The sequence below is a fragment of the Malaclemys terrapin genome, chromosome 12 (assembly GCF_027887155.1).
Source record: "Malaclemys terrapin pileata isolate rMalTer1 chromosome 12, rMalTer1.hap1, whole genome shotgun sequence".
Classification (NCBI taxonomy): Eukaryota; Metazoa; Chordata; order Testudines; family Emydidae; genus Malaclemys; species Malaclemys terrapin.
The window spans coordinates 15,949,943-15,963,179 of record NC_071516.1 but is presented as its reverse complement, the minus strand read 5'-3'; the positions used below and the strand labels follow the sequence as shown (position 1 = coordinate 15,963,179).

At 41.6% G+C, this 13,237-nt stretch overlaps 1 long non-coding RNA gene across 1 annotated transcript in view; it reads left to right on the top strand.

The window, feature by feature from the left end:
* Window positions 1-506: 506 nt before the first annotated feature.
* The window catches only part of LOC128846810 (uncharacterized), a 104,071-nt gene continuing 91,340 nt past the window's right edge, over window positions 507-13,237 (top strand). Inside the window, exon 1 of the long non-coding RNA XR_008446818.1 lies at window positions 507-582. This is a non-coding gene — a long non-coding RNA (uncharacterized LOC128846810). The remainder of the gene's footprint in view (window positions 583-13,237) is intronic.

Sequence of the window (13,237 nt, the reverse complement as noted above, 5' to 3'; positions counted from 1 at the left end):
GCGGTGTTCATTGGTTCAGGCATTGGACTGCTTTATGTTCTAGTTCAACAGATAATCCCTCAAAGGAAAAAAAAAATAGAAGACCTGACTGTTGAGAGGAATCATCACAGGTTACAATCTGAGTTCTTTGAGTAAAACCATTTATATTTTCTTGCATGCAATTACGGAACTGAAAGATGAGCTCAGTCAGTTTCTGGTCTCTACAACAGTGAGGGGTTCTTCTTTAACAAAAGCAGCATTATTTATAGCAGTGAATGAAATTCTCTTCAGACTCCAGCATGCTACTAAATTATGGTGTGTGTGTGTGTGTGTGTTTTTCTTTCTCCTAAGCCCATTGAAATCTCTGGTTCCATAGGCAGCTCCCTGATTGGCATTGCTATTCTGCTTGAGAAAACACTCATTCTTTCTGTAGTGTCTGAAACGGAATGATTATTGCAGCATACTTGAGTTACTGCTGTATTACAGTGCAGCAGCCCTTCTTGTAGAGCTAGAGTTAAGGATCAAGGCTTGTCAACATCTCTATTCTAATGCCTGTTCTTAGACATCTAAATTATCATCAAAATGTGATGTAAATTAACTCAGGTATGTTTTGTATGTGTGTATGTCTCTGATTATAGTTGCAGCAACATCAATGGCACCTGGTACAGGTTAGTTGTGATGAGTGCTATATTTGATGTAGGTATTTGTGTGCTATGTCCAAATGATGCCCTCATATACCTGGGTAAGGTAGTGTTTGGCCCTGTATTTTTAAAATTTTGTGCACAGATTCCCTGCATTTTCCATCAATTTTTAGAAATCTGGTCCCAAACATGTTACTTAATCTTTGAAGCAGATGATCGGGAAATCTCAGCATTGTTTGTTTTAGATCTTAAATATGTTTTATTCCTTTCTTTCCAAGACTGCTCTGGACTTGTAATGGTTTATAGAGAAGTTTTCCCTGAATCCTCCATTGCTCTGTTGCTGTGTGTGCAGTTGCTAGACCCTTGCCCTTCTGTCACATCAGCATATCACCTCTTGCAGGTTTCATGGCATCTGGTGGCTGACATATTCTGAGATATTTCTAAAATGTCACATGAATCATTTTGTCTGCTTCCTTATTGTTTTGCATGTGCCATTTTGTTAGACATGTTGGCATTTAAACTCTCTCAATTTATACAATTAAGCCATAAAGAAAACAATCAAATGTAGCGGCGAAGAGCAAAGTGGGTTGCATATCTCTTTAGCTTTCATATTTTTCCTGCTATTCTAATTTACATGCTATTGAATGCTAACCTGACCTTTCTTTTCTCTATTTATGATTCTATATCAGAAAAGAGGAAAAGGGATTCTGATTTTTTTTAATACATACTGTATAATAAAAGGTTTATAAAATACAGATAAATCATAAAAGATCCTGTCCTATGTGTAAGACAAAAATTCCACTGTTAGTGAAGTAACTTTTGTTTCGGAACAAACAGTATTGTTCTAAGTGGCACTCTGATAGCCAGGATTGCATTCTGCACACAGCAATATATTGAAACCATTATTATTCCTGGGGGAATTCTGCATCACTGCGCATTCACAGAATTCGTGTCCCCCCCCAGATTTCTTTGCTTCCCTGCAGAAAAATGACTTCTACCGGGGAAGCAAAGGGAAGCCGCAAGAGTGGTTTTGTGCCCGTCCCTGGCAGCACAGGTTGGTTTTGGTGCCTGGAGCAGCTGGTAGAAACATAAATCACTGCTGGGGCTGGGGGGATGGGCAGTCATGCATGTGAGAGAGAGTGATAGTCAGTCCCTCTTGCTCACTATTGCGTCACGCTCGACATGGAGCGGCAGGGCTTTGGGGTGTTTCTGAGGAGTGGGGCAGGCTCTGTCCTCTCAGGCAGAACAGAATGTACACTCCTGGGGGGATTCTGCACCACTGAGGAATGCAGAATTTTTCAGAAATTAATATCCCCCACAGAAATGGGCTGCAGTGCTGCTGGCTGCCACTAGGAGCCACTGGACCCAGCAGAGCCCAGCTTGCACGTAGGAGACATTGCTGGCAGGAGGGAGAGGGAGCTAGAGGGTTCCTGGCAGCTGTAGTTCCCAGCATACCCTGAGGGAAGGAGAGGGTGGCGTGCAGTGCAAGCCTGGGACTGAGCATCAGGCTATTTCTCCCTTTGGATCTCTGGCCTCTGGGTGGGAGGGAGCGGGTATCTGGGCTGGCATGGCCCCATGGCTGGGCTCTGGGTGTGGAGGGGGTTCAGGTGTATTGGTGGGGGGGGCATGGCTGGGCTCTGGTGGGGGAGGGGTTATGGGTGTCTGGCCCCCTGGCTTGGCTCAGTGGGGGAGGGGCAGAGAAACAGGAACTGGGTTGTCATAGAGGTTTTTTTAACCCCCTACTCCTGGGGGAATTTTTGTGTGTCTGTATTGTTAAAGACATACTTGCTGACAGGTATTTTGAAATAAATTACCAAAATAATTGAAATTGGTGTGATTATGTAGTGTTATTCTGACACATGACTTTTGCAGAGTTTTAAAATGTGTGCAGAATTTTTAAGTTTTTGGTGCAGAATGCCCCCAGGAGTAAACCATTGCAGACATTTGGTCCAGGAGACCGCAGAACTTGTGCACAGGGCCGGCTCCAGGGTTTTGGCCGCCCCAAGCAGCCAAAAAAAAAAAAAAAAGAAAAAGCCGCGATCGCGATCTGCAGCGGCAATTCGGCGGAAGGTCCGTCGCTCGGAGCGGGAGTGAGGGACCATCCGTCGAATTGCCTCCGAATTGCTCTCCAGAGTGGCAGCCCCAAGCACCTGCTTGCCAAGCTGGTGCCTGGAGCCGGCCCTGCTTGTGCAAGGCTATTGTTTTGGAAAATTTAACAGGGCTTGTAAGTAGAGCTTTGATATAAACCAAAGTATTAGTGGCAGTGTTGTTCTAGAAGGTGTGTACTGGGGAGTGCCATTAATTGGGATTCCAGTAATTGGAGCATCATAGTCTAATGAAAGTAACTATGTAAAATAAGATAGCGGCTAATGCAACTGTCCACTTGCATATTCAATTATCTGCAGTGCATGTTCAAACTAGGCCCTTTGAGTCAGTTGCTTTCAGTGTTTTCCAGTAACAGCTCTATTTATCTTAGGTGTTTCTGTATCATCTATCACCACACTCTTTTAATGCTAATGTTGTTAGTCAGTTTTAATGGAGATGACATTTCTAAATTCACTTTTTGTATCCTTTTGAGATGCTTGTTTCTCAAATACAAGTATTAAGAGTTAACCTGAACATAAATACTGTACTAACAGGGATTCTGGGCTTTTCTTTTGGAATGGTTTAATGTTCAGTTGGGTTTGCTCTTATCATGTTGCTTTTCTAAATAATTTTATGAGGCACATTGGACATAGTTGGCAACTCAAACTTTTATTTATGTTTCCCAAAGAATCCACAAACCTTTTCTGATTTATTGGTGGAAGTAAACTGGATGAGTGGATTTCCTGCTCTTTGTTTCTAACCAAGTATCTCCCATGCTACTTCATTGAGCACAGACTCCCAGAAGTGTCATAGTACGCTGCAGAATATGTAACTGCAAGGGTGTGCCAGGGTATTGTAATTCACCAGCAGTCGCCTTTTGGGATGAAAATACCAGTTAAATATCATTAGAAGAAATTGTCAACATTCAATACCTGACTTTATTTGGAAAATAGACTCTTTAAGCATCTGCTGGTTCTTTATGCAGCTCTTCAAATTTATCCATGATTTCTTTTGGATTTTATCAGTCAAATTTATTGACGTATCCTCAATAAACTCTGTTGCCACAAAGAAAATGTCTGGTAAAATTTAGAAGAGCTGCTTCTTGTTTCCAATTCTGTCTCTCTTCATCCCCTTTTCCCACCCTCATCTCTGAATTTCAAGACTTTACATCTAGTCCAGTGTTATATGGTTTAAAAAAATCCCTTCATATTGAAGAAACCACAAATCTTTTAGTCTGCCATAGCTGCTAGTTAAATGACAGCTGACTGTTGCTGATGTAAGGAAATATTGCTGTTTAATTGTACTCTGTCCTTCCAAACCCAGCTTCACATCAGTTCTTGCCGGAGGGCATCATAACTACAAAATGATGTTGAGGGATTTTATACCAAAAATGAATCCCTTTAAGGGGAAAATACCTCTTGAATTTTAGATGTGATATGCTAGATCTTGAAGTGTGAGAATCACTGCTGTATGGCTTCATTCTTCTAACTGACTCATTTTTATATTCCCTTAGTTTCAGTAAGTGTTAAAATTTTGTCTTTGAAGAGGTTCTTCTGCTTTATTGCTCTGTGTGCTCAGCTTTCTTCTACCAATGCTCCTGTTCCCAATGGGATGTGGCTAGAGATGGGTCACAACTGGAACTATTTATCCAAACTTTGGGGCTTTGGATAAAAGGGGACCCTTAGTCTGAGCCACCAATGGTTTTGCAAATGCAGTAGACTATTGATGAAGGTTTGCAAAACCAAAATCCTTCCTTTTGGTTTTCCTCACTGCTCGTATTGGTCTCTAGAAAGTTTTGCTCTCTTTAACTGTGGTGTGTATTTTGCCATCTGTTTGGCTCATGGTATTTACCGAAATTTTGCTGTCTATCCCCTTTCCCAGTTCGCACATCCATTGTCTTTCTAGGAGAGTTTGTCTAGTTGTGAGAAAAAGCCCTGACAATAACCTTTCTTCATTCTTCATCTCCCTCCGTCCTCCCCCAAGTATTCTCCAAGATTTAGGTAAGTTATTTAATATGTTGATTTCGTCCATACCCCAATTCGATGTGCATAAGATATGCTACCTCCCTTATTAGGCACTTTGAACCTTGCCTTTCATCTTTATCTAGTGAACTGAAGTGAGCCTGGAGGCATTTGAAGGCAAAATGCCTGGTAAACATTGCTGTTGTGGTAGGGAGGATTCATTTCTAACTTGGGAAAGATACTACTGAAGTGAGTTGAAGGCACAAACAATAGTTTGCTTCAGGACCATGGCTGTAGGGTGCAGGCTTGTGCTATTGTATCTGGAGGAAGCCACTTGCCTGACCTGCTTATAATTTTGTAAAAAGAAGAACAGGAGTACTTGTGGCACCTTAGAGACTAACAAATTTATTAGAGCATAAGCTTTCGCGGACTACAGCCCACTTCTTCGGATGCATATAGAATGGAACATATAATGAGGAGATATATATACACACATACAGAGAGCATAAACAGGTGGGAGTTGTCTTACCAACTCTGAGAGGCCAATTAATTAAGAGGAAAAAAAAAAAAAACTTTTGAAGTGATAATCAAGCTAGCCGAGTACAGACAGTGTGATAAGAAGTGTGAGAGTACTTACAAGGGGAGATAGAGTCAACGTTTGTAATGGCTCAGCCATTCCACATCTACCAATGTGATCTATGCCATCATGTGCCAGCAATGCCCCTCTGCCATGTACATTGGCCAAACCGGACAGTCTCTACGCAAAAGAATTAATGGACACAAATCTGACATCAGGAATCAAAATACTCAAAAACCAGTGGGAGAACACTTTAACCTGTCTGGTCATTCAGTGACAGACCTGCGGGTGGCTATATTACAACAGAAAAACTTCAAAAACAGACTCCAAAGAGAGACTGCCGAGCTAGAATTGATATGCAAACTAGACACAATCAACTCCGGTTTGAATAAGGACTGGGAATGGCTGAGCCATTACAAACGTTGACTCTATCTCCCCTTGTAAGTACTCTCACACTTCTTATCACACTGTCTGTACTCGGCTAGCTTGATTATCACTTCAAAAGTTTTTTTTTTTTTTTTTTTTTCTCTTAATTAATTGGCCTCTCAGAGTTGGTAAGACAACTCCCACCTGTTTATGCTCTCTGTATGTGTGTATATATATCTCCTCATTATATGTTCCATTCTATATGCATCCGAAGAAGTGGGCTGTAGTCCACGAAAGCTTATGCTCTAATAAATTTGTTAGTCTCTAAGGTGCCACAAGTACTCCTGTTCTTCTTTTTGCGGATACAGACTAACACGGCTGTTACTCTGAAACTTATAATTTTGTTGATCCTTTAGTTGGTTCAATTAACATAGTTATCAAACATAGCTTTTAATTCTGCCATTCATCTACTCATGAGTGAATTTTAATTTGTTTTAGCCTTCATATTTAAACCTCTATTTGCTGGTATATATAAATAAATAATAAAAATTACTACAATGTGTAACTGAACAAAGCTTCTGCATACCTCAGTCCCAGTCTCTCACCACAGACTTGGTGCCCAGCTAAGTTTTCTCCCCTTTCTCATTACTTAACTAAGACTACTGGAGATGTATTAATTAGAAGTGAAGAAGAGTCAGGTCAGGTCAATGCCATTCTTGCAGGGCCGGCTCCAGGCACCAGCTTGGCAAGCTGGTGCTTGGGGCGGCCACTCCGGACAGGGGCGGCAGGTCCAGCTATTCGGTGGCAATTCGGCGGACGGTCCCTCACTCCCGCTCCGAGCGAAGGACCTTCCGCCGAATTGCCGCCACAGATCGCGATCGTGGCTTTTTTTTCTTTTTTTTTTTGTGGCTGCTTGGGGTGGCCAAAACCCTGGAGCCAGCCCTGCATTCTTGGAGACCTACCTAGACAGCCCAGATGATTGTTGTTGAATAAGTCGTTGGCACTCTGCCTTCTCAGTCAACACTGAACCAATACTGCTATGTCTTGCTGTGCCACATGCTCTTGGATGAGATTTAGAACTGAGGTCCAGATCGCTTCAGGACATTAAAGGTCTTATGGTACTCTTCAGAAAAGCTATAGAATTAATCTGACATCCTGACCAAATACCCCAGGCAATTTCAATGCATAAAATATTCTTCTGACCCCCTTCTATAATCTCTGGCATAATGTTGCTGTGTGTTGTTAAGCATTTGCCAAGTTTCACCCCAGAGGTGGCTTCATTTCAGATCTGGATTAAGTGATCCCATGCTGTGTATGAGGCCTTGTCCATACTCGGAAGAGTTGTCAATACAGATATACTGGTATAGCTATACAGTATAGATATTACCTCACCCCACCCCCGCCAGTGGAGACGACATTTATACTTGCAAGAGTTCTTTTGTTGGTATAGCTTAAATCAGTTTCCCCAAAGGGAGTAAGTTATATGAGCAAAAGGAATTTTTTGCTGGTAAACTGCGCCTACCCTAGGGCTTTTGCTGGCATAACTATGTGTTAAGAGTGTGATTTTTTTTCTTCACACTCCTAACTGACATATTTCATATGCATCCGAAGAAGTGGGCTGTAGTCCACGAAAGCTTATGCTCTAATAAATTTGTTAGTCTCTAAGGTGCCACAAGTACTCCTGTTCTTCTTCTTCTAACTGACATAGTTATGCTGGCAAAACTTTCTAGTTTAGACCAGGCCTTAGTTTGTAAAGGCACTTCAGGATCTCTTGGGATGAAAATCATCATGATGATCATCTGCGTATGCAAGAAACAAATTCTGCTATTCAACCCATTGACTTCACCTGGGTTTGTACAGGTGTAAATAAGGGCAAAATTTCACCATAAGCCTCAATAAGACTTAAGCTAGCCAGAATGATGTGTGTTGTCTGGGTTCAGATTTTCTAGGAACATATTAGTGTTTGCTCAGAGGGCCTGATTTTTAAATGGATTATGAATGCAATTATATAAACAAAATGTATGCTCAGCTGCATGTCCATTTGGCAAGGACTATTAATACATGAACATATAAGGTATGTGTGTATGGAAATTAGCCATTTGCACACACCCCCAGGAACTGCACACATAAATTAGGCACATAATGATATGCCTGTTTTGCACATGCTCTTGTATTCCTTATGGGTTCTGAAATCAGGCCCAGAATGTCTGGTAAACAGCTTATTGCAGAACTCCTACTGTTGAACAGTCATAGGACATTGGTTACAGACATTTATTTAGATTTATAACACAGAAGCAAGTTCCTGTCTATGGCTGTATGTGCTGATGACATAATTAAAATCAATGTGATTTTAAAAAAACTTCACTGTTGTCAAATTTCCGAACAAGTGGAAGCAGAAATGACTTAACTAACACCGAGAGTAAGAGCACAGTTTGAAAAGAAATAACTATAGATTTCAGAGGCTAAAAGGATTACTGAGAATGAAAAATATAATCAAAGATGCCAAGTAAATAGAGTATTTTGGAAAGATAAAGGAAAAATTCATATAGTTACAGAACCTCTGCTGGGAGGTTTTATCTTTGATTAAATAAATGTAATTAGAGGATCCAGTTAATGGCAGTGGAGAATGCATCGTGTTGTACATCTTGAAGTTTACTCAACATACAGCAGGATCAAAACACAGCTGTGAGAGCCTGAGAAAAAATAGGTCTATATTTTTGTGAAGTTTACTCTCTAAATATCTTGATGTGAATGTGTATCTCCACTGAGGCCAGAGGCCAGAGAAGATGACTGTTTTTAATTATTATTATCTGATAGTGCTTCAGTTATTTCAGGGCTTTATTGGCAGTCTTTGGCTTAGTGGATAGAGCCCAGTATGGGGACCCAGGTGACAGCTTCTATTCTGAACTCCGCCACTGGTCTGCCAGGTGACTTCGGGCAAGCCACTTCCCCTCTTTGTGCTTCAATTTCCCCACCTGGAACATGGGGATAATGATACTGACCTCCTCTGTAAAGTGCTTTGAGAGCTACTGATGAAAAGTGCTGTATGAGAGCAAGGTGGTGGCATTTGTATTGGGCTGGGCACGGCACGAATACATTAATAAAAGAAAGACACTGCCATCAAGAGCTTACAGTGCAGCAAGTAGGTGTGACAGGCAATTGGGAAGGGGAGGAGGTTAATGGCCATAAGCGTAGCTATGTTCACAGGTAAGTGGTTTTGAGTTAATTACATATTTTTCTGATGATTTTTTTAAATTAATGTTCATAAAGAAACAGACAATAAAAATACAAAAGGTAAATGACTCACCGCTTGTATATCTATCCAAATACTGCACATTTCATAGGATAGCCAAGAAAATTATGCTCTTACCCAACTTTACAACTTGTCAACCTGCAAGCAGAGGCAATACAAAATTAGACAATATAACACGGACCTAATATGTTTGGGTGGGGTAACAAGAATAATAAAAAGACACACACAAATAGGCAATAAAGGGAAGGAAGGGATTGGGGGAGAGAAGAGGGAGGGGAAAAAAGCAGAGAGGTCAGGTGGAATGGAAGTCTGGCATTACTGGGCTATCGGAGCATTCTTTATCCAAATATATCAGTAAACATGGTCCACATTTCTTCAAATTCATATAATTGCTCTGCTTGTCAATAGGCTATTTTTTCTTTCACTGCTAACTCAGACAGGTCCAAATACCACAGCTCTCTTCTGGGCATAAGCCTACTCCTCCATTTTTGTAAAGTTGGATGCTCAGAGCTGGTCCACACTAACCCCCCACTTCAAACTAAGATACGCAACTTCAGCTACGTTTTTCACATAGCTGAAGTCGAACTATCTTAGTTCGAACTTACCGCGGGTCCACACGCGGCAGGCAGGCTCCCCGTCGACTCCGCATACTCCTCTCGCGGAGCAGGAGTACCTGCGTCGACGGCGAGCACTTCCGGGATCGATCCCAGAAGATCGATTGCTTACCGCCGGACCCGGAGGTAAGTATAGACGTGGTCTCAGTAATAATTGCTGCCCTCTTCCTTCAGTAGCAGGGAGGGTGTCAGAGATACAAGTTAAGGGAATACAGTCGAGTTGAAGCAGTATAAGTTATGGTAAGCATGCATGCTGTTATCTATGGCTGTACGTTGCAGTGTTTGCAAGGATCCCAGACCAACCTTTACATAGGAAAGTATTTTAAAGTGCAATAGCCTCACATTCAGTATTTGCCTCCTTCAGGGGATTCTCATGCTAATGACTGGTTGCGGCTGTTATGCTTGTGATTACCGTAAGAGGTGTGGCATAATGGTGTCTTGCTTCTGTGACAACCAAATTAATAATAATGATAATTAATAATAAAAAAAACAGTCACATAAATAAGAGCCTCTCTTTGGCTAGAAAGCAGAGCTGTCAGAAAAAAATTTGAACATCCTAATCTTCATTGAGACCTTTCTTTCACTCCATTCTTACAAAGAACAGTTCTTCCCACCTGGAAGCTGGATGTACCATAGGAAAGCTTTGACTTTTGAGAATCTCTTGCTGCTTTCTCATCTGAGTGATTGCCCCTGTCTTTTTTTTTTTTTAATCTGAGTGGTTTGGGTTGGCTTATAAATAAATGGGACTCTCCTCCTGCTCCATCCCCCTGTGCAGTAGGAAACAAAGGGGAAATGCATTTTTGGGTAAGAAGCGTGTCCATGCCTGCTCTCTATTGGATGGAGTTAGAATGACTCATCTATGGCTCATAGGCCGTATACTGAGGACTGTTTCTTCTTTTAGTTGAAATATTAGGGCCTGGTGGTCTAGGGGAAGGAGGATTGGAGTACACTCCCTACTGTTACCACAAAGTTCAGAGTAGCCATAATTTGCAGCGTAATGACAGTCATAGATGGCTGTGGCAATGTTACACTTGTGTTAGGCTGGATATGAATATCTTTTTTTTTTTAAGGAGCATGCACCTTAAGACAAGCTGGCTCTTAAACCTTCTCTGCCAACATGATTTCCTGCTGGTTGAAGATGTTCTATTTATGGGCCTTTCTTATGGTTGTTATGGCAACCAGATGCCAGTTACTGGAACCTTTTATGGGCCTGTGTAATGAACAGCGGGTTTAAGTGCTGCACCTGCTGACTCTTAGCGTCTCTGATAGCTTCAAGAGCTCAAAAATCCATGAGAATGGCAGAGCCAGACACTTAACATGGTGGTTCAATGCAGCATCGAACCTTTGGGTAAGGCTCCATCTGAATACTTGGCATTTACTATATTGAAGCGGGATTCATTCATTATTACCTTTGAGAAATATGAAGTTAATTTTAGACACATGCACTTCTGAGGCCTTTCTGTCTTTTAAGTCTGGGCTATGATTGCTCCCTACTTCCCTCCTGGACGCTTTGCTCTTCCAGTTCATTTCCCTTTGCTTCTTCAGCCTGGCACTGTACCTGCTAGTGTGCCTCTCCCTTGTAACTGGAATAGCCTCTTTGACTCTGTTCTCCATACATTGTAACTCTCCTTTTGCTAATCTCATTCTCAGGACTTTTCTTCCATCACCCATCTCCACCGCAGACACTACTCGGAAATATAGCTGTAATTAACCCTGCTTGAGGTGGAACCTGAGCGCTCTGGATCCAAAAACATGACTCCCCACACAGCCTAAGCCAAAGGACCATCTCCCTTAGCAAGATGGCATTAGAAGACACTTAAATCCTTTGTGGCCCAACCACTAGAGGGTCACAAAGACCAATACTCCCAACAACCCCATGGGAGTCAAGGGAACTCCAAGCAGAATTGGGCCCCAAAGTGGCAGATGGCAGAGACAGGCAATAGCTTTGGCACTCAGTTTAGGGCAAGAGCGTTGCAATTCCTGTTCCAGTGCTCTGAGGAATCTCAGTGGCATCCGTGAAGGCTCAAGATAGGGGGTGGGTGTTGGGTGTCAGGGATGGCAGAGCTGGATTTGGGGATATTGATCCAAACTATGAACTTTTTGAGTTTTTTTTTAACCACTGCCAGTCATGCAAGAAAACCACATAAAGGAATTGCAGCAGCTCACACTATGCTTTTTGCAGAAGGCTTTAAGGAACAGAAATACCGTGCTATGGCTGCCCTTCCTTTTGGAGGGAATCTCCTCTTTATATTTTATTTTTGGTCATGTGCTTATTATAGTTATTTCCCAATTCATTTCTCTTACTAATAGCTGCCATATTACATCCAGTCGGAGAGAGTTGTAGCAGTCCTAGATTTTAACACTGAGTGACTACAGAGTGGGGCACTGCCATTTTTCTTGCACAAATGACTATGAGAAAGGACCGTTTTAGTGCTGTAATAATGAGCTTGGAGGAAGAGAGAAGAGAGCCAATCCCTCAGAGGACTGCAGCGGGTCATGTTATGGTCTCCTAATGTCCCCTTTTTGTCTACTGTGTGATTCTAATGCACTTTCTAAGGGCATATATTCCGCCCTTATGGAAAAGCCTCATAGAACTGAATTGAACTTACAGGACAGGATACTTTTTCTTGGGGGGCTTTGAATCTGAAAAGGACTTGGGGGTCATGGTGGATAATCAGCTGAACATGAGCTCCCAGTGAGATGCTGTAGCCAAAAGGGTTAACACGATCCTTAGATGTGTAAACAAGGACATATCAAATAGAAATAGGGAGGTTATTCTACCTCTGTATTTGGCACTGGTGCAACCGTTGCTGTTATAGTGTGTCTAGTGCTGGTTTCAACAATTCAAGAAGGATGTTGATAAATTGGAGAGGGTTCAAAGAGTGAGCTCCTTGAGTCAATCAATGTACTTAGCTTAATAGAGAGAAGATTATAGACGATGATCAAATCACCCCATAACTGCCTACATGTTTGATAATAGGTGGCTTTTTAGCCTAGCAGACAAAGATTTAACAAGATGCAATGGTTGAAAGTTGAAGCTAGAAAAATTCAGACTCGACATTTTTAACCATGAGGATAATTGACTATTGGAACACCCTACCAAGGGTTGTGGTGGACTCTCCATCACTGGAAATTTTAAAATTAAAATGAGATGTTTTTCTAAAAGATAGGCTGTAGCTCAAACAGGAATTAATTCGTGGGGGTCCTGTGGCCTGTGTTATGCAGATCAGACAAGATCACAATGGTTCCTTCTAGCCTTATCTATGAATTGGCGATATGAAAACAATAATTCCATAAAAAGTATTAAATTCTATAGGTTTTAGAGTAAAGAGGTAACTTTTCTATCAAATGTTTAAACCACCTTAAAGAATGTAATAAAGAATTCTATGCATGCTATGGAAGTTTGTAGGATGTTTTTTTAAAATACCCCATTTTGCATAGTAGATCATTCTGCTTTTCATAAGGGTCAAGAGGTCTTGAATGTTGAAATGCATGAATCTTCCAACCTTTTCCAGACACTACTGTGAACATTCGCCCCTTAATTGATGCATTATTAAAGCAGTAGGTGAAACGAGGAGTCAAATAGCTCAAAACACTCAAAAATGTTGCCTTCAAGGTCTGATCAGCTGAAAGGTCTGATAGTTGTTCATGCATTTGTCATCTCACGCCTGGATAACTTCATTGAACTCTGTGTAGGGCAACCCTTGAACATCATCCAGAATGCTATTGCCTACCTTTACAATGGGTGAACCGTTCTGAGC